We start from the raw sequence: 23,411 nt of genomic DNA on the forward strand, positions 1-23,411 counted from the left end.
TCCTCCAGTAAAATGACCGCCTGCTGTTCCTCCAGTTAAATGACCACCTGCTGTTCCTCCAGGTAACCGACCACCTGCTGTTCCTCCAGTAAAATGACCGCCTGCTGTTCCTCTAGTTAAATGACCACCTGCTGTTCCTCTAGTTAAATTACCATGTTACGCCCACCTCTTGGAGGAGAGAACGCAACACCCTGCTACACTCAACTCCCCGTGGAGTGAAAAAGGTATGGGATTGCAGGTGCGGGTAAGGATGACTGAGACAGAGAATTTGACCGTTAACAGGGAACTTATTTCCTTCACACGGTAATTTGGGGAAAAGGGGCTGGACGGAACCAAAGCAAAGAAAGTTAAAGTTAAAGAGTCCCCTCTCCTACCTTACCTACCTACCCACTACTTACCTATTGTAGCACCATCTGGCGCGCTAACCAAAATACAGGGGATGGTTCGCCCAGGTCTTACCTAGTGTGCATATACATAGTAAATACTATGGGTATATGTATACCCGCAGGCCTCTTGACTAAGCACTCCCTAGGTGCCTTCCCCTTCCCTCCTGGGAACAAAAAACAGAATAATACAAACTTAAGTAAACAATTTCAATAATCAAAAACACTGAGTCCTATTGGCCCACACATACCTCAGAAGTAGCGGCTACGAAATACTTAACAAAACTGTCTCTGAGCAACAACCAACACAGGACATACCAATAAGCTCTCTCTGAGCAACAAAGGAACTCTGCCTTTTAAAGCTGCAGCAAGAGTCGGTATTTGCCGACAGCTGTATCCCCTAACGAAAGGGCAGGATCAGTGCTCCATTCTGCACTGGGGCCGACCAATCAGCTGCTTTGGAGTTCAGGAAGCCATTTCCTTTAATATACACAAACACATACAAACCCACAACAACACAGAAACTGGGGAACGTAACAGACCACCTGCTGTTCCTCCAGTTAAATGACCACCTGCTGTTCCTCCAGTTAAATGACCACCTGCTGTTCCTCCAGGTAACCGACCACCTGCTATTCCTCCAGTTAAATGACCACCTGCTGTTCCTCCAGTTAAATGACCACCTGCTGTTCCTCCAGGTAACCGACCACCTGCTATTCCTCCAGATAACCGACCACCTGCTGTTCCTCCAGGTAACCAACCACCTGCTGTTCCTCCAGGTAACCGACCACCTGCTGTTCCTCCAGGTAACCGACCACCTGCTGTTCCTTCAGTTAAATGACCGCCTGCTGTTCCTCCAGGTAACTGACCACCTGCTGTTCCTCCGGGTAACCGACCACCTGCTGTTCCTCCAGTTAAATGACCACCTGCTATTCCTCCAAGTAACCGACCACCTGCTGTTCCTTCAGTTAAATGACCACCTGCTGTTCCTCCAGGTAACTGACCACCTGCTGTTCCTCCGGGTAACCGACCACTTGCTGTTCCTCCAGTTTAATGACCACCTGCTGTTCCTCCAGGTAACCGACCACCTGCTGTTCCTCCAGTTAAATGACCACCTGCTGTTCCTCCAGGTAACTGACCACCTGCTATTCCTCCAGGTAACTGACCACCTGCTGTTCCTCCAGGTAACTGACCACCTGCTGTTCCTCCAGGTAACTGACCACCTGCTGTTCCTCCAGGTAACTGACCACCTGCTGTTCCTCCAGGTAACTGACCACCTGCTGTTCCTCCAGGTAACCGACCACATGCTGTTCCTCCAGGTAACCGACCACCTGCTGTTCCTCCAGGTAACCGACCACCTGCTGTTCCTCCAGTTAAATCACCACCTGCTGTTCCTCCAGTTAAATCACCACCTGCTGTTCCTCCAGTTAACCGACCACCTGCTGATCCTCCAGGTAACCGACCACCTGCTGTTCCTCCAGTTAAATGACCACCTGCTGTTCCTCCAGTTAAATCACCACCTGCTGTTCCTCCAGGTAACTGACCACCTGCTGTTCCTCCAGTTAACCGACCACCTGCTGTTCCTCCAGTTAAATCACCACCTGCTGTTCCTCCAGTTAAATGATCACCTGCTGTTCCTCCAGGTAACTGACCACCTGCTGTTCCTCCAGTTAAATGATCACCTGCTGTTCCTCCAGTTAAATGATCACCTGCTGTTCCTCCAGTTAACCGACCACCTGCTGTTCCTCCAGTTAAATCACCACCTGCTGTTCCTCCAGTTAAATGACCACCTGCTGTTCCTCCAGTTAAATGACCACCTGCTGTTCCTCCAGTTAAATCACCACCTGCTGTTCCTCCAGTTAACCGACCACCTGCTGTTCCTCCCGCTCTTCCTGCAGCAGCTCATCTCCTATCAGAGGAACACACCACACTCTTCCTCTCACATCCTCGCTCTCTGCCTCCACACACAAACACACACACACACACACACACACACACACACACACACACACACACACACACACACACACACACACACACACACACACACACACACACACACACACACACACACACACACATGTTTGAAGTTTGGGCATTGTGTGAACACAGAGGCCACAGTTGTCACACACACTGCCTTTTGCACACTGTCACACTCAGGGCTTCCTGCCAATCCTTTCCTCAGGGTCACGGGGCTGACAGCACAGCCACGGAACAGAAGACCGGATCAAACACTCAGGGAGATTTAAGGACTTAGAGAGGAGGACAGACACACAGGGGAGAGATTGAAGGTACGTTCAAAGAGAGGAGATAGCGAGAAAAGAGTTGAGTTGGAGAGACTACAAAAGGAAGGTGGTATAGATAGTGTAGATGACAGGCGAGAACCTAAACACACTAAAGAAGTTAGAAAGTTACTGAAGTACACGCTACCTTCTATGATGTTTAGTGAGAGTTACAGAGAACTGCACATAAAAGGGTACATATTGCAATATACTATATCTAGAGAGATAGCGAAAGATCCTTAGAGAGAGTTAGGTGAGGAAGACTGACAGGGCTGTAGAGAGTTATAATGAGGTAGAAAGAGGAGGTGTGGTATTCAGTGTGTGTTTGACTGAGAGTGAGACAGCACATACTGTGTCAATGAGAGTCTGAAAACAGGTCGTGAGAAAGTGAATGGTTGGATTAGCACCAGAGAACACAGACAGTCACTACACATTACAATGGCCCCTACAGTATATAGAATCCATCGATTACTCTGTTAAATCCATATTTTGTAAAGGTCCTTGTCGATGAAATGGATCAGGTAAGATTAGCAAAGCAAAGAAAACACTCCGTAGTGTACAGACAGACACAAACACACTGACGTCTATCTTAGACAACGAGTCCAACCATGTCGAGATGAGATACAAAGGGGAATGACGGGGTGAGGAGAGAGGTATTTACTGGGTGACTTTGTAGAGGGTTTTCAGGGACACTTCTAGCTTTGATATCATGACATGTCATCTACAGAGGGCAACACTGTAAACATCTTACTTACACCCCCTCTACAGGATGTCGACTAGTCTAGAACAGCCTTCATTCTCGCCTGTTTGATCTGTTATACAAGAATCTACATTATAGTAGCTCATAGTTTTGGTTAAAAGTAAAACTAAACGTTGCTCTCTTTATCTCTACACCTGCATTGCTTGCTGTTTGGGGTTTTAGGCTGGGTTTCTGTACAGCACTTTGATAATATCAGCTGACGTAAGAAGGGCTATATAAATCAATTTGATTTGATTTGATTTTGATTCCTCCACCCCCCCTTCTCAATGTCTTTCTCTCCATCGCTCTGATTGGTCCTCAGATGTACAGTCTTTGTTATGCTGGATGAAAGATAACGAGGGGGCTGCATAAACAAACCCATGGTGACGTTCTATATTTAATGATCTGTCTCCCGTTAGAACCATTCAATTAGAAGGCAGAAGCCTCACAGTCACTCGATTCAATTTCACAGTGACCTTTCCTCACCCCTTCCTGTCAACCGAGTGCACATTGCAATCACTAGGCCTCCACTGGCATTTCAATGCCTGACTGTCTGAGGGAAATAATTCATCAAATAATATCACAATTAACTACGGTTAACACTGAGCCCACCAGGGAGTCCCTCCCTGGAAATGACAGAGGCGCTTATGTGAGAGAGAATTGACGTCTGTGAATTAAACTGTAATAATAATGGTAACCACAAGGGAAACTAGATTTAGTGGCATGAAATCGAACTGATATGACAGTCAGAAATGCCTTGGAAATCTTTCTTCTGTTTCTATCTGTCCTCTGTACCTCTGCTGTTAAGTATGAATCACAGTGATAGGGTACAGTGAATTGTAACGATCTTCGTCTGGAGAAAGAGAGGAGGACCAAAGCGCAGCGTGGTAAGTGTTCATGATGAATTTTAATAGAACAAAACTGAACACTGAAAATACAAAAACAATAAAGAGAACGAACTAAACCGAAACAGTTCCGTGTGGAACACACAGACACGGAAGACAACCACCCACCAAACACAACAGAAAACAGGCTACCTAAATATGGTTCCCAATCAGAGACAATGACTAACACCTGCCTCTGATTGAGAACCATATCAGGCCAAATGAAAAACACAACATAGAAACACAAAACATAGATAACCCACCCAACTCACGCCCTGACCATACTAAAAAAGAAAATACAAAAGAACTAAGGTCAGAACGTGACATGAATGTCCTCTGTCCCTATGCTGTTAAGTATGAGTCACAGTGATATGGTATAGTGAATGTCCTCTGTCCCTCTGCTGTTAAGTATGAATCACAGTGATAGGGTATAGTGCATGTCCTCTCTCCCTCTGCTGTTAAGTATGAATCACAGTGATAGGGTATAGTGAATGTCCTCTGTCCCTCTGCTGTTAAGTATGAATCACAGTGATAGGGTATAGTGAATGTCCTCTGTCCCTCTGCTGTTAAGTATGAATCACAGTGATATGGTATAGTGAATGTCCTCTGTCCCTCTGCTGTTAAGTATGAATCACAGTGATAGGGTATAGTGAATGTCCTCTGTCCCTCTGCTGTTAAGTATGAATCACAGTGATAGGGTATAGTGAATGTCCTCTGTCCCTCTGCTGTTAAGTATGAATCACAGTGATAGGGTATAGTGAATGTCCTCTGTCCCTCTGCTGTTAAGTATGAATCACAGTGATAGGGTATAGTGAATGTCCTCTGTCCCTCTGCTGTTAAGTATGAATCACAGTGATAGGGTATAGTGAATGTCCTCTCTCCCTCTGCTGTTAAGTATGAATCACAGTGATATGGTATAGTGCATGTCCTCTGTCCCTCTGCTGTTAAGTATGAATCACAGTGATAGGGTATAGTGAATGTCCTCTGTCCCTCTGCTGTTAAGTATGAATCACAGTGATAGGGTATAGTGAATGTCCTCTGTCCCTCTGCTGTTAAGTATGAATCACAGTGATAGGGTATAGTGAATGTCCTCTGTCCCTCTGCTGTTAAGTATGAATCACAGTGATAGGGTATAGTGAATGTCCTCTGTCCCTATGCTGTTAAGTATGAATCACAGTGATAGGGTATAGTGAATGTCCTCTGTCCCTCTGCTGTAAAGTATGAATCACAGTGATAGGGTATAGTGAATGTCCTCTGTCCCTCTGCTGTTAAGTATGAATCACAGTGATAGGGTATAGTGAATGTCCTCTGTCCCTATGCTGTTAAGTATGAATCACAGTGATAGGGTATAGTGAATGTCCTCTGTCCCTCTGCTGTAAAGTATGAATCACAGTGATATGGTATAGTGAATGTCCTCTGTCCCTCTGCTGTTAAGTATGAATCACAGTGATAGGGTATAGTGAATGTCCTCTGTCCCTCTGCTGTTAAGTATGAATCACAGTGATAGGGTATAGCGAATGTCCTCTGTCCCTCTGCTGTTAAGTATGATTCACAGTGATAGGGTATAGTGAATGTCCTCTGTCCCTCTGCTGTTAAGTATGAATCACAGTGATAGGGTATAGTGAATGTCCTCTGTCCATCTGCTGTTAAGTATGAATCACAGTGATAGGGTATAGTGAATGTCCTCTGTCCCTCTGCTGTTAAGTATGAATCACAGTGATAGGGTATAGTGAATGTCCTCTGTCCCTCTGCTGTTAAGTATGAATCACAGTGATAGGGTATAGTGAATGTCCTCTGTCCATCTGCTGTTAAGTATGAATCACAGTGATAGGGTATAGTGAATGTCCTCCCTCCCATCACTGAAGTCTTTCTCTCTCACACTCTTTCTCTACTTTCTCTCCTCTTTTCCCACATCAGCTCCCTCTCCTCTCATATAATCCTCATTGTCAGAGGAAAGCTGAAAGGAAATTAAATCAGAGGCTCCCAGGAACAAGGGAGCTTAAAGAAATCACTTTGTTTGGATTTACTAAAGACAGATTTTTTTTTTAATGACATGAAAAGTAATATGTTCCATCTTGTGGGTAATAACTATATGAAGGGTGTGGAGGAGAGAGACAGATAGGATGATAATTGGGCTCCTGAGTGGCGCAGCGGTCTAAGGCACTGCATCTCAGTGCAAGAGGTGTCTCTACAGGCCCTGGTTCGAATCCAGGCTGTATCATATCCGGCCGTGATTGGGAGTCCCATTGGGTGGCGCACAATTGGCCTAGCGTCGTCGGGGTTTGGCCGTCATCGCAAATAAGAGTTTGTCCTTAACTGACTTGCCTAGCAAAATAAATGTAATAATCTGTCACAGATGCTGGACAGGTTATTGCTCCTGTAAGGTTATGATGGATAGGTGATCGCCCTGGTAGGTAAGGCATCTTAGTAAAGCTAAACCTATTAATCAGCCTGTCTAATGCTTGGATTAATTAATCATTCAGATGATTGTATACTTCCAAAGCAAATTAGTTTAAAACTTCCGCAGGTTAAACACACTAATCGAATGCTGTATAAAGCAACAATTAAAATGACAATTAGCAGCAGTAATGATCGTGAATGTTTGAAAAGGAGACACAGTTTGGAGACCTCTATAGAACAACGGGGTGCTAGTCAGTCCGCCTCAGAGGAACTAGTATTTACAAATGATTTGTTTCACATTAAAAGGGCCCTTGTGCTGCTAGTCTTCACCACTCTGTTATGGATTCTCTTTCAACATGAACTCTTAATGGGATTCTCCTGAAACTGAAATGAAACACAAACAGCTTGAGAGAAGTGTGTGTGTGTTTGAAAGAGAGAGAGCATCACAGAGAGACCCAGTAGGTGTTATAAACATGAAGGGGGGCTGGGGAAGGCTGGGTTGGAGAGACACACTGGCTGAGAGATTGTGTGGGCTTGTTTGTCAAACACAAGAGTAGGAACGTGAACCTGGAGTGACAGGCTGATGATAGACAGTAGAGACTACAGCAGTGGACCAGCAACACCAATACACAGTAGAGACTACAGCAGTAGACCAACAACACTAATACACAGTAGAGACTACAGCAGTGGACCAACAACACTAATACACAGTAGAGACTACAGCAGTGGACCAACAACACTAATACACAGTAGAGACTACAGCAGTGGACCAACAACACTAATACACAGTAGAGACTACAGCAGTAGACCAACAACACTAATACACAGTAGAGACTACAGCAGTGGACCAACAACACTAATACACAGTAGAGACTACAGCAGTGGACCAACAACACTAATACACAGTAGAGACTACAGCAGTGGACCAACAACACTAATACACAGTAGAGACTACAGCAGTGGACAAACAACACTAATACACAGTAGAGACTACAGCAGTGGACCAACAACACTAATACACAGTAGAGACTACAGCAGTGGACCAACAACACCAATACACAGTAGAGACTACAGCAGTTGACCAACAACACTAATACACAGTAGAGACTACAGCAGTGGACCAACAACACTAATACACAGTAGAGACTACAGCAGTGGACCAACAACACTAATACACAGTAGAGACTACAGCAGTGGACCAACAACACTAATACACAGTAGAGACTACAGCAGTGGACCAACAACACTAATACACAGTAGAGACTACAGCAGTGGACCAACAACACCAATACACAGTAGAGACTACAGCAGTGGACCAACAACACTAATACACAGTAGAGACTACAGCAGGGGACCAACAACACCAATACACAGTAGAGACTACAGCAGTAGAGTGGACCAACAACACTAATACACAGTAGAGACTACAGCAGTGGACCAACAACACTAATACACAGCAGAGACTACAGCAGTGGACCAGCAACACTAATACACAGTAGAGACTACAGCAGTGGACCAACAACACTAATACACAGTAGAGACTACAGCAGTGGACCAACTAAACTAATACACAGTAGAGACTACAGCAGTGGACCACCAACACCAATACACAGTAGAGACTACAGCAGTGGACCAACAACACTAATACACAGTAGAGACTACAGCAGTGGACCAACAACACTAATACACAGTAGAGACTACAGCAGGGGACTAGCAACACCAATACACAGTAGAGACTACAGCAGTGGACCAACAACACTAATACACAGTAGAGACTACAGCAGTGGACCAACAACACCAATACACAGTAGAGACTACAGCAGTAGAGTGGACCAACAACACCAATACACAGTAGAGACTACAGCAGGGGACCAACAACACTAATACACAGTAGAGAGTACAGCAGTAGAGTGGACCAACAACACTAATACACAGTAGAGACTACAGCAGTGGACCAACAACACTAATACACAGTAGAGACTACAGCAGTGGACCAACAACACCAATACACAGTAGAGACTACAGCAGTGGACCAACAACACCAATACACAGTAGAGACTACAGCAGTGGACCAACAACACTAATACACAGTAGAGACTACAGCAGTGGACCAACAACACTAATACACAGCAGAGACTACAGCAGTGGACCAACAACACTAATACACAGTAGAGACTACAGCAGGGGACCAACAACACTAATACACAGTAGAGACTACAGCAGTGGACCAACAACACTAATACACAGTAGAGACTACAGCAGGGGACCAACAACACCAATACACAGTAGAGACTACAGCAGTAGAGTGGACCAACAACACTAATACACAGTAGAGACTACAGCAGTGGACCAACAACACTAATACACAGCAGAGACTACAGCAGTGGACCAGCAACACTAATACACAGTAGAGACTACAGCAGTGGACCAACAACACTAATACACAGTAGAGACTACAGCAGTGGACCAACTAAACTAATACACAGTAGAGACTACAGCAGTGGACCACCAACACCAATACACAGTAGAGACTACAGCAGTGGACCAACAACACTAATACACAGTAGAGACTACAGCAGTGGACCAACAACACTAATACACAGTAGAGACTACAGCAGGGGACTAGCAACACCAATACACAGTAGAGACTACAGCAGTGGACCAACAACACTAATACACAGTAGAGACTACAGCAGTGGACCAACAACACCAATACACAGTAGAGACTACAGCAGTAGAGTGGACCAACAACACCAATACACAGTAGAGACTACAGCAGGGGACCAACAACACTAATACACAGTAGAGAGTACAGCAGTAGAGTGGACCAACAACACTAATACACAGTAGAGACTACAGCAGTGGACCAACAACACTAATACACAGTAGAGACTACAGCAGTGGACCAACAACACCAATACACAGTAGAGACTACAGCAGTGGACCAACAACACCAATACACAGTAGAGACTACAGCAGTGGACCAACAACACTAATACACAGTAGAGACTACAGCAGTGGACCAACAACACTAATACACAGCAGAGACTACAGCAGTGGACCAACAACACTAATACACAGTAGAGACTACAGCAGGGGACCAACAACACTAATACACAGTAGAGACTACAGCAGTGGACCAACAACACTAATACACAGTAGAGACTACAGCAGTGGACCAACAACACCAATACACAGTAGAGACTACAGCAGTAGAGTGGACCAACAACACCAATACACAGTAGAGACTACAGCAGTAGACCAACAACACTAATACACAGTAGAGACTACAGCACTAGAGTGGACCAACAACACCAATACACAGTAGAGACTACAGCAGGGGACCAACAACACCAATACACAGTAGAGACTACAGCAGTGGACCAACAACACCAATACACAGTAGAGACTACAGCAGTGGACCAACAACACCAATACACAGTAGAGACTACAGCAGTGGACCAACAACACTAATACACAGTAGAGACTACAGCAGTGGACAAGCAACACCAATACACAGTAGAGACTACAGCAGTGGACCAACAACACCAATACACAGTAGAGACTACAGCAGTGGACCAACAACACTAATACACAGTGGAGACTACAGCAGTGGACCAACAACACTAATACACAGTGGAGACTACAGCAGTGGACCAACAATACTAATACACAGTAGAGACTACAGCAGTGGACCAACAACACCAATACACAGTAGAGACTACAGCAGTAGAGTGGACCAACAACACTAATACACAGTAGAGACTACAGCAGTGGACCACCAACACCAATACACAGTAGAGACTACAGCAGTAGAGTGGACCAACAACACTAATACACAGTGGAGACTACAGCAGTGGACCAACAATACTAATACACAGTAGAGACTACAGCAGTGGACCAACAACACCAATACACAGTAGAGACTACAGCAGTAGAGTGGACCAACAACACTAATACACAGTGGAGACTACAGCAGTGGACCAACAATACTAATACACAGTAGAGACTACAGCAGTGGACCAACAACACTAATACACAGTAGAGACTACAGCAGTGGACCAACAACACTAATACACAGTAGAGACTACAGCAGTGGACCAACAACACCAATACACAGTAGAGACTACAGCAGTGGACCAACAACACCAATACACAGTCGAGACTACAGCACTAGAGTGGACCAACAACACTAATACACAGTGGAGACTACAGCAGTAGAGTGGACCAACAACACTAATACAAAGTAGAGACTACAGCAGTAGAGTGGACCAACAACACCAATACACAGTAGAGACTACAGCAGTGGACCAACAACACTAATACACAGTAGAGACTACAGCAGTAGAGTGGACCAACAACACTAATACACAGTAGAGACTACAGCAGTGGACCAACAACACTAATACACAGTAGAGACTACAGCAGTGGACCAACAACACTAATACACAGTAGAGACTACAGCAGTGGACCAACAACACCAATACACAGTCGAGACTACAGCACTAGAGTGGACCAACAACACTAATACACAGTAGAGACTACAGCAGTGGACCAACAACACCAATACACAGTAGAGACTACAGCAGTAGAGTGGACCAACAACACTAATACACAGTAGAGACTACAGCAGTGGACCAACAATACTAATACACAGTAGAGACTACAGCAGTGGACCAACAACACCAATACACAGTAGAGACTACAGCAGTGGACCAACAACACTAATACACAGTAGAGACTACAGCAGTGGACCAACAACACCAATACACAGTAGAGACTACAGCAGTGGACCAACAACACTAATACACAGCAGAGACTACAGCAGGGGACCAACAACACTAATACACAGTAGAGACTACAGCAGTGGACCAACAACACCAATACACAGTAGAGACTACAGCAGTGGACCAACAACACTAATACACAGCAGAGACTACAGCAGTGGACCAACAACCCTAATACACAGTAGAGACTACAGCAGTGGACCAACAACACTAATACACAGCAGAGACTACAGCAGTGGACCAACAACACTAATACACAGTAGAGACTAGAGCAGTGGAGTGGACCAACAACACTAACACACAGAGACTACAGCAGGGGACCAACAACACTAATACACAGTAGAGACTACAGCAGTGGACCAACAACACTAATACACAGTAGAGACTACAGCAGGGGACCAACAACACTAATACACATGCACCCATTTATGGATACACAAATAAAAACATACGTGCTGAATACACTTGAAAGCACAGGTGCACGTACACACGCATGGCTGAGCAGATAGAAACAGATGTTGTACAATCAATGACGGCTACATGCTCTCTCTCTCTGTGTGTGTGTGTGTGTGTGTGTGTGTGTGTGTGTGTGTGTGTGTGTGTGTGTGTGTGTGTGTGTGTGTGTGTGTGTGTGTGTGTGTGTGTGTGTGTGTGTAGGTGTGTAGGTGTGTAGGTGTGTGTGTATGTGTATGCAAGCGAGTGATCTGGCTGTTTATCTTCCCACAAAGTAGCAATCACTGTACTATGTCCTTCGGTCATCCCCTCCACAAACACCTGACAGACATCACTGTAGTGTACATAGAGATACAGTATAAACATAGAAGACCATGAGAGATCAATTTATCAATTTACCCCCCCCCCCCCCCTCCTCCTGTTTCCACCAATCATCTCCCATCAGCTCCCCAGCTTTAGCCAGATCCAGGATCCAGCGTTCCACAGGCAGGCAGCCGTGTGTTAAATATGGGGGCTGGTGCCCAAAGTAAACACGAGGTAACATAACTCAGATGGAGCAGAACGAGACAGACGGCAGGGATTCACCGAGGAGAAAGAAGAAAACACATTACATCCCATTGCTTTCTACTGCTTCCTGCTTCATCCTGCTGCTTCCTGCTGCATCCTGCTGCTTCCTGCTGCATCCTGCTGCTTCCTGCTTCATCCTGCTGCTTCCTGCTTCATCCTGCTGCTTCCTGCTGCATCCTGCTGCTTCCTACTGCATCCTGCTGCTTCCTGCTTCATCCTGCTGCTTCCTACTGCATCCTGCTGCTTCCTGCTTCATCCTGCTGCTTCCTGCTTCATCCTGCTGCTTCCTACTGCATCCTGCTGCTTCCTACTGCATCCTGCTGCTTCCTACTGCATCCTGCTGCTTCCTACTGCATCCTGCTGCTTCCTGCCGCATCCTGCCGCGTCCTGCCGCTTCCTGCCGCATCCTGCTGCTTCCTGCTTCATCCTGCTGCTTCCTGCTTCATCCTGCTGCTTCCTGCTTCATCCTGCTGCTTCCTGCTTCATCCTGCTGCTTCCTGCTGCATCCTGCTGCTTCCTACTGCATCCTGCTGCTTCCTACTGCATCCTGCTGCATCCTTCTGCATTCTGCTGCTTCCTGCCGCATCCTGCCGCGTCCTGCTGCTTCCTGCTGCATCCATCCCTCTATAAATTGTAATGCCACAATCTCTCTCTCTATACCCACCCATTCATCCCTCTAAAACTGGTCTACAGCCTGACCAGGTAGAGCCAGACATGCATTACAGATGACAGACAAAGCAAACACATTTACTGAGGAAAGTTACCAACCACAGACATCTCCTTTTGATTCATCTCACAGGAGAAAGAACAATTGAAAGAGATTTCTACAAAAGAAAATTAATGGTTTGAGGTGAAATCATTTTGGGGGGCAGCCGGCATGTTCTTTCTTTTTGAAAGCTGAGTGAATCTGCAGGTGCTTTGTCTCCATGCTATACTCCCAGCCAGCCAGCCAGCCAGCCAGCCAGCCAGCCAGCCAGCCAGCCAGCCAGCCAGCCAGCCAGCCAGCCAGCCAGCCAGCCAGCCAGCCAGCCAGCCAGCCAGCCAGCCAGCCAGCCAGTCAGTCAGTCAGTCAGTCAGTCAGTCAGTCAGTCTCTGGCTTTGCTTTCAACTGAACTGAGCAGCAGCCAGATGAGTGGCATGTAGCCAATTTGAGGTATTTTGTCTCCTTGAGTGCTTCTGGGGACTCGAAGGACATGGTGCTTTTTATTTTTATTGCAAAGAGCTAAAGTGAGAAGGAATTAGAGAAGCTGGTGAGAGGGGGGAAGGAGAGAGAACATTAGAGAAGCTGGTGAGAGGGGGGAAGGAGAGAGGGAGAATTAGAGGAGATGGGGAAGGAGAGAGGGAATTGGAGAAGACAATGAGAGGGGGGAAGGAGAGAGGAAATTAGAGAACACAATGAGAGGGGGAAGGAGAGAGGAAATTAGAGAACACAATGAGAGGGGAAGGAGAGAGGGAACTGGAGAAGACAATGAGAGGGGGGAAGGAGAGAGGAAATTAGAGAACACAATGAGAGGGGGAAGGAGAGAGGAAATTAGAGAACACAATGAGAGGGGGAAGGAGAGAGGAAATTAGAGAACACAATGAGAGGGGGAAGGAGAGAGGGAATTAGAGAACACAATGAGAGGGGGAAGGAGAGAGGAAATTAGAGAACACAATGAGAGGGGGAAGGAGAGAGGGAACTGGAGAAGACGGTGAGAGGGGGAAGGAGAGAGGAAATTAGAGAACACAATGAGAGGGGGAAGGAGAGAGGAAATTAGAGAACACAATGAGAGGGGGAAGGAGAGAGGGAACTGGAGAAGACGGTGAGAGGGGGGAAGGAGAGAGGGACCTAGAGAAGACGGTGAGAAGGGGGGTGGACAGGGGGATGGAGAGAAAAAGACAGAAACACACACCTGATGCCACACACAGCCAAAATACCACCAGATGCTATATGCTACAGTGTGGACTCATCCATATTCTCGAGACACATAACACACGTACGTACCCACACACACACACACACACACACCAACTGTTAATTACGTTAGTCTTGGATCAGCAGAGCGCTAATACAGCTACTGTATTTCCTCAGCAGCTGCTGTGAAACGTGAGAAGCTCTACTTGTAAATGATTGTCATATGTAATGACTGGCTGGCTGGTACTGCACTGTATGGTGCCTCTGGGACTTCACTCAACCCATTCATCTCATTACAGATCACACTGTTAAGTCTATGTAATTACATTCACATTTACTATTTAAGCTAGCAAGATAGCCGTTCATTGGTTCACAAATCACATTACATTTTGAAGGTGTACTTGTGAAAGTGGGGTCACTAACTAGGGGAGGAAAAATAAGAATTTGTGGAAAGCGGCTCTCCCTGTAGTTAAATCTGGTAGTCACACAGCCAGACAGGGTGGTTCCTGTAGCCACACAGCCAGGCAGGGTGGTCCCTGTAGTCACACAGTCAGGCAGGGTGGTCCCTGTAGTCACACAGCCAGGCAGGATGGTCCCTGTAGCCACAAAGCCAGGCAGGGTGGTCCCTGTAGTCACACAGCCAGGCAGGGTGGTCCCTGTAGTCACACAGCCAGGCAGGATGGTCCCTGTAGCCACAAAGCTAGGCAGGATGGTCCCTGTAGCCACACAGCCAGGCAGGGTGGTCCCTGTAGCCACACAGCCAGGCAGGGTGGTCCCTGTAGTCACACAGCCAGGCAGGGTGGTCCCTGTAGTCACACAGCCAGGCAGGATGGTCCCTGTAGCCACACAGCCAGGCAGGGTGGTCCCTGTAGTCACACAGCCAGGCAGGGTGGTCCCTGTAGTCACACAGCCAGGCAGGATGGTCCCTGTAGTCACACAGCCAGGCAGGATGGTCCCAGTAGTCACACAGCCAGGTAGGATGGTCCCTGCAGTTACACAGCCAGTCAGGGTGGTCCCTGTAGTTACACAGCCAGGCAGGATGGTCCCTGTAGTCACACAACCAGGCAGGATGGTCCCTGCAGTTACACAGCCAGTCAGGGTGGTCCCATGGAGATGTATAGAGATCACATCGTTGTATCTCTGCCATTATGGCGTCTGTGACAGCATCGGCAGCCATCTCCGTTTCAAAGTAGTCAATGTTTTCCTTCTTTAGATTTTTGAAAAAAGTGTAAGGCTAATATTGATGAATTACTGCCACCTTCAGTGCTGGAGTCTTGAATCAAATTTAGTGTCATTCATGTATTGTGGCCACTAGATGGCAGTCACATAGCTTGAAGCCATTTACAAACTAGGCAAACCAATTTGAAGAAGATGACAATGCTCTGATCATTGGCTGATCGCTCCCAACCCCATAGGAATCCATACCCAATTGACTACTGTAAAATGTCTGGAAGCCTTCAATGCCATTGTCCATGCAAAAATGTGTTATTTCCATGTATCGATCTCTATACATCTCTATGGTGGACAGAGTGATGAAGTTAATATGGGTCTTTGTATCCTAAAGGTGAAACCAGGACACCCCATACCTTTAGAAAGACAGCCTAAAGTCAAATAAAATAAATTAACACTAGTCAGAGTGCAAACCCATTGTCTGCTTATCGACCAAACGCTTCACTCTGACGGATGGCTCTGGAACAGTTGAGAGAGCTGAAATGAACTGAGATCAGTGGTGAGAGCTGTCGATGAAGATGCGACACAGCTTAGAAAGGTCAGTAACTGAACTTGGGCCAGTGCCAAGTCCTGCAAGTTTCTCTTTCCTTCAGGGAGAGGGTGGATGAGTTGCTCTTCAGAGGAGAGCTGAGAGGAGAGCTGAGGAGGTGATGGGCCACACAGAGCCAAGATAATACTGCCCACCGGGAGGTAAAGAGGGCCCTTGTGTCTTGTTAAGGCGTCAGTATGCTTCAGTTCGGCTGGCGCCTAAAAGACCTTCGGTTGAAAAACGAGAATAAAGTAGTACAGTCTGAGACACCGTAGCCAGAATACACTCCCTCAAAATAGTCCGAATTCATATCAGTTTGAAAATTTTGCCGAAGAGATTTTAGGTCACGTAATTTGACATCTAACTAAGATGTTTGGTGCAACAATGTGCATGAAAACAAGTCTTCTATCAACAAAGACTTTATTGAAGAATCCCTACTGTTGAACAATCACCAACAACATTTGGTAGAGTTTGCACATATATTATGATGAGATTTAGTGACATTTTTGCTCGTTTTGGACTTCGGTGAGGTTTTTTTGGGGCTGTTCGGGTACACAAAACATTTTCTGACTTTGGCTCCGAACTTCCGCTTGTCTTCAGAAAAGAATTGTGGCGTACCCAAACAGACAAAAAACAAACTCACCAAAGTCCAAAACAAACAAAAACAAACTCTACCGAACTGTTCCAGTTGGGAAGCATGCGGACGCCTTATATATATATATATATATACACACACACACACACACACACACACACACACACACACACACACACACACACACACACACACACACACACACTCCAGAGGTGGGGAAGTTTGCCTATTATGGGTCCAAGTTTAAAACACTGAGTTACATTCAATAAATTGACTCTTCCACCAGTGTGGCCAGCCCAGTCCGTTCCCGGGTGAGAGATGCTTCCACCAGTGTGTCCAGCCCAGTCCGTTCCCGGGTGAGAGATGCTTCCACCAGTGTGGCCAGCCCAGTCCGTTCCCGGGTGAGAGATGCTTCCACCAGTGTGTCCAGCCCAGTCCGTTCCCGGGTGAGAGATGCTTCCACCAGTGTGTCCAGACCAGTCCGTTCCCGGGTGAGAGATGCTTCCACCAGTGTGTCCAGCCCAGTCCGTTCCCAGGTGAGGGATGCTTCCACCAGTGTGGCCAGCCCAGTCCGTTCCCGGGTGAGGGATGCTTCCACCAGTGTGGCCAGCCCAGTCCGTTCCCGGGTGAGAGATGCTTCCACCTGTGTGGCCAGCCCAGTCCCTTCCCGGGTGAGAGATGCTTCCACCGGTGTGGCCAGCCCAGTCCGTTCCCAGTTGAGAGATGCTTCCACCAGTGTGGCCAGCCCAGTCCGTTCCCGGGTGAGGGATGCTTCCACCAGTGTGGCCAGCCCAGTCCGTTCCCGGGTGAGGGATGCTTCCACCAGTGTGGCCAGCCCAGTCCGTTCCCGGGTGAGAGATGCTTCCACCAGTGTGGCCAGCCCAGTCCGTTCCCGGGTGAGGGATGCTTCCACCAGTGTGGCCAGCCCAGTCCGTTCCCGGGTGAGGGATGCTTCCACCAGTGTGGCCAGCCCAGTCCGTTCCCGGGTGAGAGATGCTTCCACCTGTGTGGCCAGCCCAGTCCCTTCCCGGGTGAGAGATGCTTCCACCGGTGTGGCCAGCCCAGTCCGTTCCCAGTTGAGAGATGCTTCCACCAGTGTGGCCAGCCCAGTCCGTTCCCGGGTGAGGGATGCTTCCACCAGTGTGGCCAGCCCAGTCCGTTCCCGGGTGAGGGATGCTTCCACCAGTGTGGCCAGCCCAGTCCGTTCCCGGGTGAGAGATGCTTCCACCAGTGTGGCCAGCCCAGTCCGTTCCCGGGTGAGAGATGCTTCCACCAGTGTGGCCAGCCCAGTCCGTTCCCGGGTGAGAGATGCTTCCACCAGTGTGGCCAGCCCAGTCCGTTCCCGGGTGAGAGATGGACGGACTGGAGCGGTAGCAACTTAAACTCAGTCATCACATTGCCTTGCTAGGAGAAGGGATAGGGGTGGCATTATGAATGACATTTTCTACATGGCTTGCCACAGCAAGGTAAACGGGGAGAATCAATCAGGCTAGTTGGCATCAGCTGCAGAACAGAGAGTGGATACTGCCATATAATATTATAGCTGTGTGGAGTCAGGATCACTGAGACTTGACCTGAGTAACTCCTCCACGACAAACCAACTCTACTGAGACTTGACCTGAGTAACTCCTCCACAACAAACCAACTCTACTGAGACGTGACCTGAGTAACTCCTCCACAACAAACCAACTCTACTGAGACTTGACCTGAGTAACTCCTCCACAACAAACCAACTCTGAAGAGATTCTCCTCAGTAATGGAACTTTCCTCTCCTCCTCTCCACCAGGGTTCTGAAAGGCTCCATATGGTCTGTGATTCTTCTGTACGAGTTTGAAGCGTGGGGAAATGGCTTCCACACCCCATTAGTCTATAGCCATGCCACTCAGAGAGGAGGCTGGGTGGGGGGGAATGATGCAGATACAGATAATTGATTGGTGTGGGTAGTAGGGTAAGGTACGCTATATTTCAAACAGAAGATGTTACATCAAAGAGCCTCATTATGGCTGCACAGCCTTCTAACTTCCATCCTTCCACAGTGATACTGATGAGTTAGCAAACTGGACTCTGTTCATCCAGTACACACACACCCACACTAAATATAGCCCCCCCATAATGAAGGGAGGGAGGGTTGACTCTACTCAAGAAACCATACAGCTGCAAATGAGAGGATGTGCGTTTGTGTGCATGTGGAGTGTGTGTGCATTTGTGTCAATATCATTATGTATAGACTGTAACTGGATCCCTTATGTAAATTGTATGACCTACTACAGAGTGTATTCAAGTGTGTAAGCAGTTTGGAGAGAAATCTATCCTCCCACATTAAAAATCAGTAGTTGCAAGGTGAATAATGAAAACAGAATGTATTAAATATACTGGATGTCTGTGATTGACCATTCTATACAGAGATTTCCTGGATGTCCGTTCTGGACCATTCTATACAGAGATTTCCTGGATGTCTGTTCTGGACCATTCTATACAGAGATTTCCTGGATGTCTGTTCTGGACCATTCTATACAGAGATTTCCTGGATGTCTGTTCTGGACCACTCTATACAGAGACCTCCTGGATGTCTGTTCTGGACCACTCTATACAGAGACCTCCTGGATATCTGTTCTGGACCATTCTATACAGAGACCTCCTGGATATCTGTTCTGGACCATTCTATACAGAGACCTCCTGGATGTCTGTTCTGGACCATTCTATACAGAGACCTCCTGGATATCTGTTCTGGACCATTCTATACAGAGACCTCCTGGATGTCTGTTCTGGACCATTCTATACAGAGACCTCCTGGATGTCTATTCTGGACCATTCTATACAGAGACCTCCTGGATGTCTGTTCTGGACCATTCTATACAGAGACCTCCTGGATATCTGTTCTGGACCATTCTATACAGAGACCTCCTGGATGTCTGTTCTGGACCACTCTATACAGAGACCTCCTGGATATCTGTTCTGGACCACTCTATACAGAGACCTACAGGATATCTGTTCTGGACCATTCTATACAGAGACCTACAGGATATCTGTTCTGGACCATTCTATACAGAGACCTCCTGGATGTCTGTTCTGGACCATTCTATACAGAGACCTCCTGGATGTCTGTTCTGGACCATTCTATACAGAGACCTCCTGGATATCTGTTCTGGACCACTCTATACAGAGACCTCCTGGATGTCTGTGATGGACCACTCTATACAGAGACCTCCTGGATGTCTGTTCTGGACCATTCTATACAGATACCTCCTGGATGTCTGTTCTGGACCATTCTATACAGAGACCTCCTGGATGTCTGTTCTGGACCATTCTATACAGAGACCTCCTGGATATCTGTTCTGGACCATTCTATACAGAGACCTCCTGGATGTCTGTTCTGGACCATTCTATACAGAGACCTCCTGGATATCTGTTCTGGACCATTCTATACAGAGACCTCCTGGATGTCTGTTCTGGACCATTCTATACAGAGACCTCCTGGATGTCTGTGATGGACCACTCTATACAGAGACCTCCTGGATGTCTGTGATGGACCACTCTATACAGAGACCTCCTGGATGTCTGTTCTGGACCATTCTATACAGAGACCTCCTGGATGTCTGTTCTGGACCATTCTATACAGAGACCTCCTGGATATCTGTTCTGGACCATTCTATACAGAGACCTCCTGGATGTCTGTTCTGGACCATTCTATACAGAGACCTCCTGGATGTCTGTTCTGGACCACTCTATACAGAGACCTCCTGGATGTCTGTTCTGGACCACTCTATACAGAGACCTCCTGGATGTCTGTTCTGGACCATTCTATACAGAGACCTCCTGGATATCTGTTCTGGACCATTCTATACAGAGACCTCCTGGATATCTGTTCTGGACCATTCTATACAGAGACCTCCTGGATGTCTGTTCTGGACCATTCTATACAGAGACCTCCTGGATATCTGTTCTGGACCATTCTATACAGAGACCTCCTGGATGTCTGTTCTGGACCATTCTATACAGAGACCTCCTGGATGTCTGTGATGGACCATTCTATACAGAGACCTCCTGGATATCTGTTCTGGACCACTCTATACAGAGACCTCCTGGATGTCTGTTCTGGACCATTCTATACAGAGACCTCCTGGATGTCTGTTCTGGACCATTCTATACAGAGACCTCCTGGATATCTGTTCTGGACCATTCTATACAGAGACCTCCTGGATGTCTGTTCTGGACCATTCTATACAGAGACCTCCTGGATGTCTGTTCTGGACCATTCTATACAGAGACCTCCTGGATGTCTGTTCTGGACCATTCTATACAGAGACCTCCTGGATATCTGTTCTGGACCACTCTATACAGAGACCTCCTGGATATCTGTTCTGGACCATTCTATACAGAGACCTCCTGGATATCTGTTCTGGACCATTCTATACAGAGACCTCCTGGATGTCTGTTCTGGACCACTCTATACAGAGACCTCCTGGATATCTGTTCTGGACCACTCTATACAGAGACCTCCTGGATGTCTGTTCTGGACCATTCTATACAGAGACCTCCTGGATATCTGTTCTGGACCACTCTATACAGAGACCTCCTGGATGTCTGTTCTGGACCACTCGTTACAGAGACCTCCTGGATATCTGTTCTGGACCATTCTATACAGAGACCTCCTGGATATCTGTTCTGGACCATTCTATACAGAGACCTCCTGGATGTCTGTTCTGGACCACTCTATACAGAGACCTACAGGATATCTGTTCTGGACCACTCTATACAGAGACCTCCTGGATATCTGTGATGGACCACTCTATACAGAGACCTCCTGGATATCTGTGATGGACCACTCTATACAGAGACCTCCTGGATATCTGTGATGGACCATTCTATACAGAGACCTCCTGGATGTCTGTTCTGGACCATTCTATACAGAGACCTCCTGGATGTCTGTGATGGACCACTCTATACAGAGACCTCCTGGATGTCTGTTCTGGACCATTCTATACAGAGACCTCCTGGATATCTGTTCTGGACCACTCTATACAGAGACCTCCTGGATATCTGTTCTGGACCATTCTATACAGAGACCTCCTGGATAACTGTTCTGGACCATTCTATACAGAGACCTCCTGGATGTCTGTTCTGGACCACTCTATACAGAGACCTACAGGATATCTGTTCTGGACCACTCTATACAGAGACCTCCTGGATATCTGTGATGGACCACTCTATACAGAGACCTCCTGGATGTCTGTGATGGACCACTCTATACAGAGACCTCCTGGATATCTGTGATGGACCATTCTATACAGAGACCTCCTGGATGTCTGTTCTCGACCATTCTATACAGAGACCTCCTGGATATCTGTTCTGGACCATTCTATACAGAGACCTCCTGGATATCTGTTCTGGACCACTCTATACAGAGACCTCTTGGATATCTGTTCTGGACCATTCTATACAGAGACCTCCTGGATATCTGTTCTGGACCATTCTAAACAGAGACCTCCTGGATATCTGTTCTGGACCACTCGTTACAGAGACCTCCTGGATGTCTGTTCTGGACCATTCTATACAGAGACCTCCTGGATATCTTTTCTGGACCATTCTTTACAGAGACCTACAGGATATCTGTTCTGGACCACTCTGTACAGAGACCTCCTGGATATCTGTTCTGGACCATTCTATACAGAGACCTCCTGGATATCTGTTCTGGACCATTCTATACAGAGACCTCCTGGATGTCTGTTCTGGACCACTCTATACAGAGACCTCCTGGATGTCTGTTCTGGACCATTCTATACAGAGACCTCCTGGATGTCTGTTCTGGACCATTCTATACAGAGACCTCCTGGATATCTGTTCTGGACCACTCTATACAGAGACCTCCTGGATATCTGTTCTGGACCACTCTATACAGAGACCTCCTGGATATCTGTTCTGGACCATTCTATACAGAGACCTCCTGGATGTCTGTTCTGGACCATTCTATACAGAGACCTCCTGGAGATCTGTTCTGGACCATTCTATACAGAGACCTCCTGGATGTCTGTTCTGGACCATTCTATACAGAGACCTCCTGGATATCTGTTCTGGACCACTCTATACAGAGACCTCCTGGATATCTGTTCTGGACCATTCTATACAGAGACCTCCTGGATATCTGTTCTGGACCATTCTATACAGAGACCTCCTGGATGTCTGTTCTGGACCATTCTATACAGAGACCTCCTGGATATCTGTTCTGGACCATTCTAAACAGAGACCTCCTGGATATCTGTTCTGGACCACTCGTTACAGAGACCTCCTGGATGTCTGTTCTGGACCACTCTATACAGAGACCTCCTGGATATCTGTTCTGGACCACTCTTTACAGAGACCTCCTGGAGATCTGTGATGGACCACTCTTTACAGAGACCTCCTGGATATCTGTGATGGACCACTCTTTACAGAGACCTCCTGGATATCTGTGATGGACCACTCATTACAGAGACCTCCTGGATGTCTGTTCTGGACCACTCTTTACAGAGACCTCCTGGATATCTGTGATGGACCACTCATTACAGAGACCTCCTGGATATCTGTGATGGACCACTCTTTACAGAGACCTCCTGGATGTCTGTGATGGACCACTCATTACAGAGACCTCCTGGATGTCTGTTCTGGACCACTCTTTACAGAGACCTCCTGGA

Source organism: Salvelinus namaycush, chromosome 16 (assembly GCF_016432855.1).
Source record: "Salvelinus namaycush isolate Seneca chromosome 16, SaNama_1.0, whole genome shotgun sequence".
NCBI classification, from domain to species: Eukaryota; Metazoa; Chordata; class Actinopteri; order Salmoniformes; family Salmonidae; genus Salvelinus; species Salvelinus namaycush.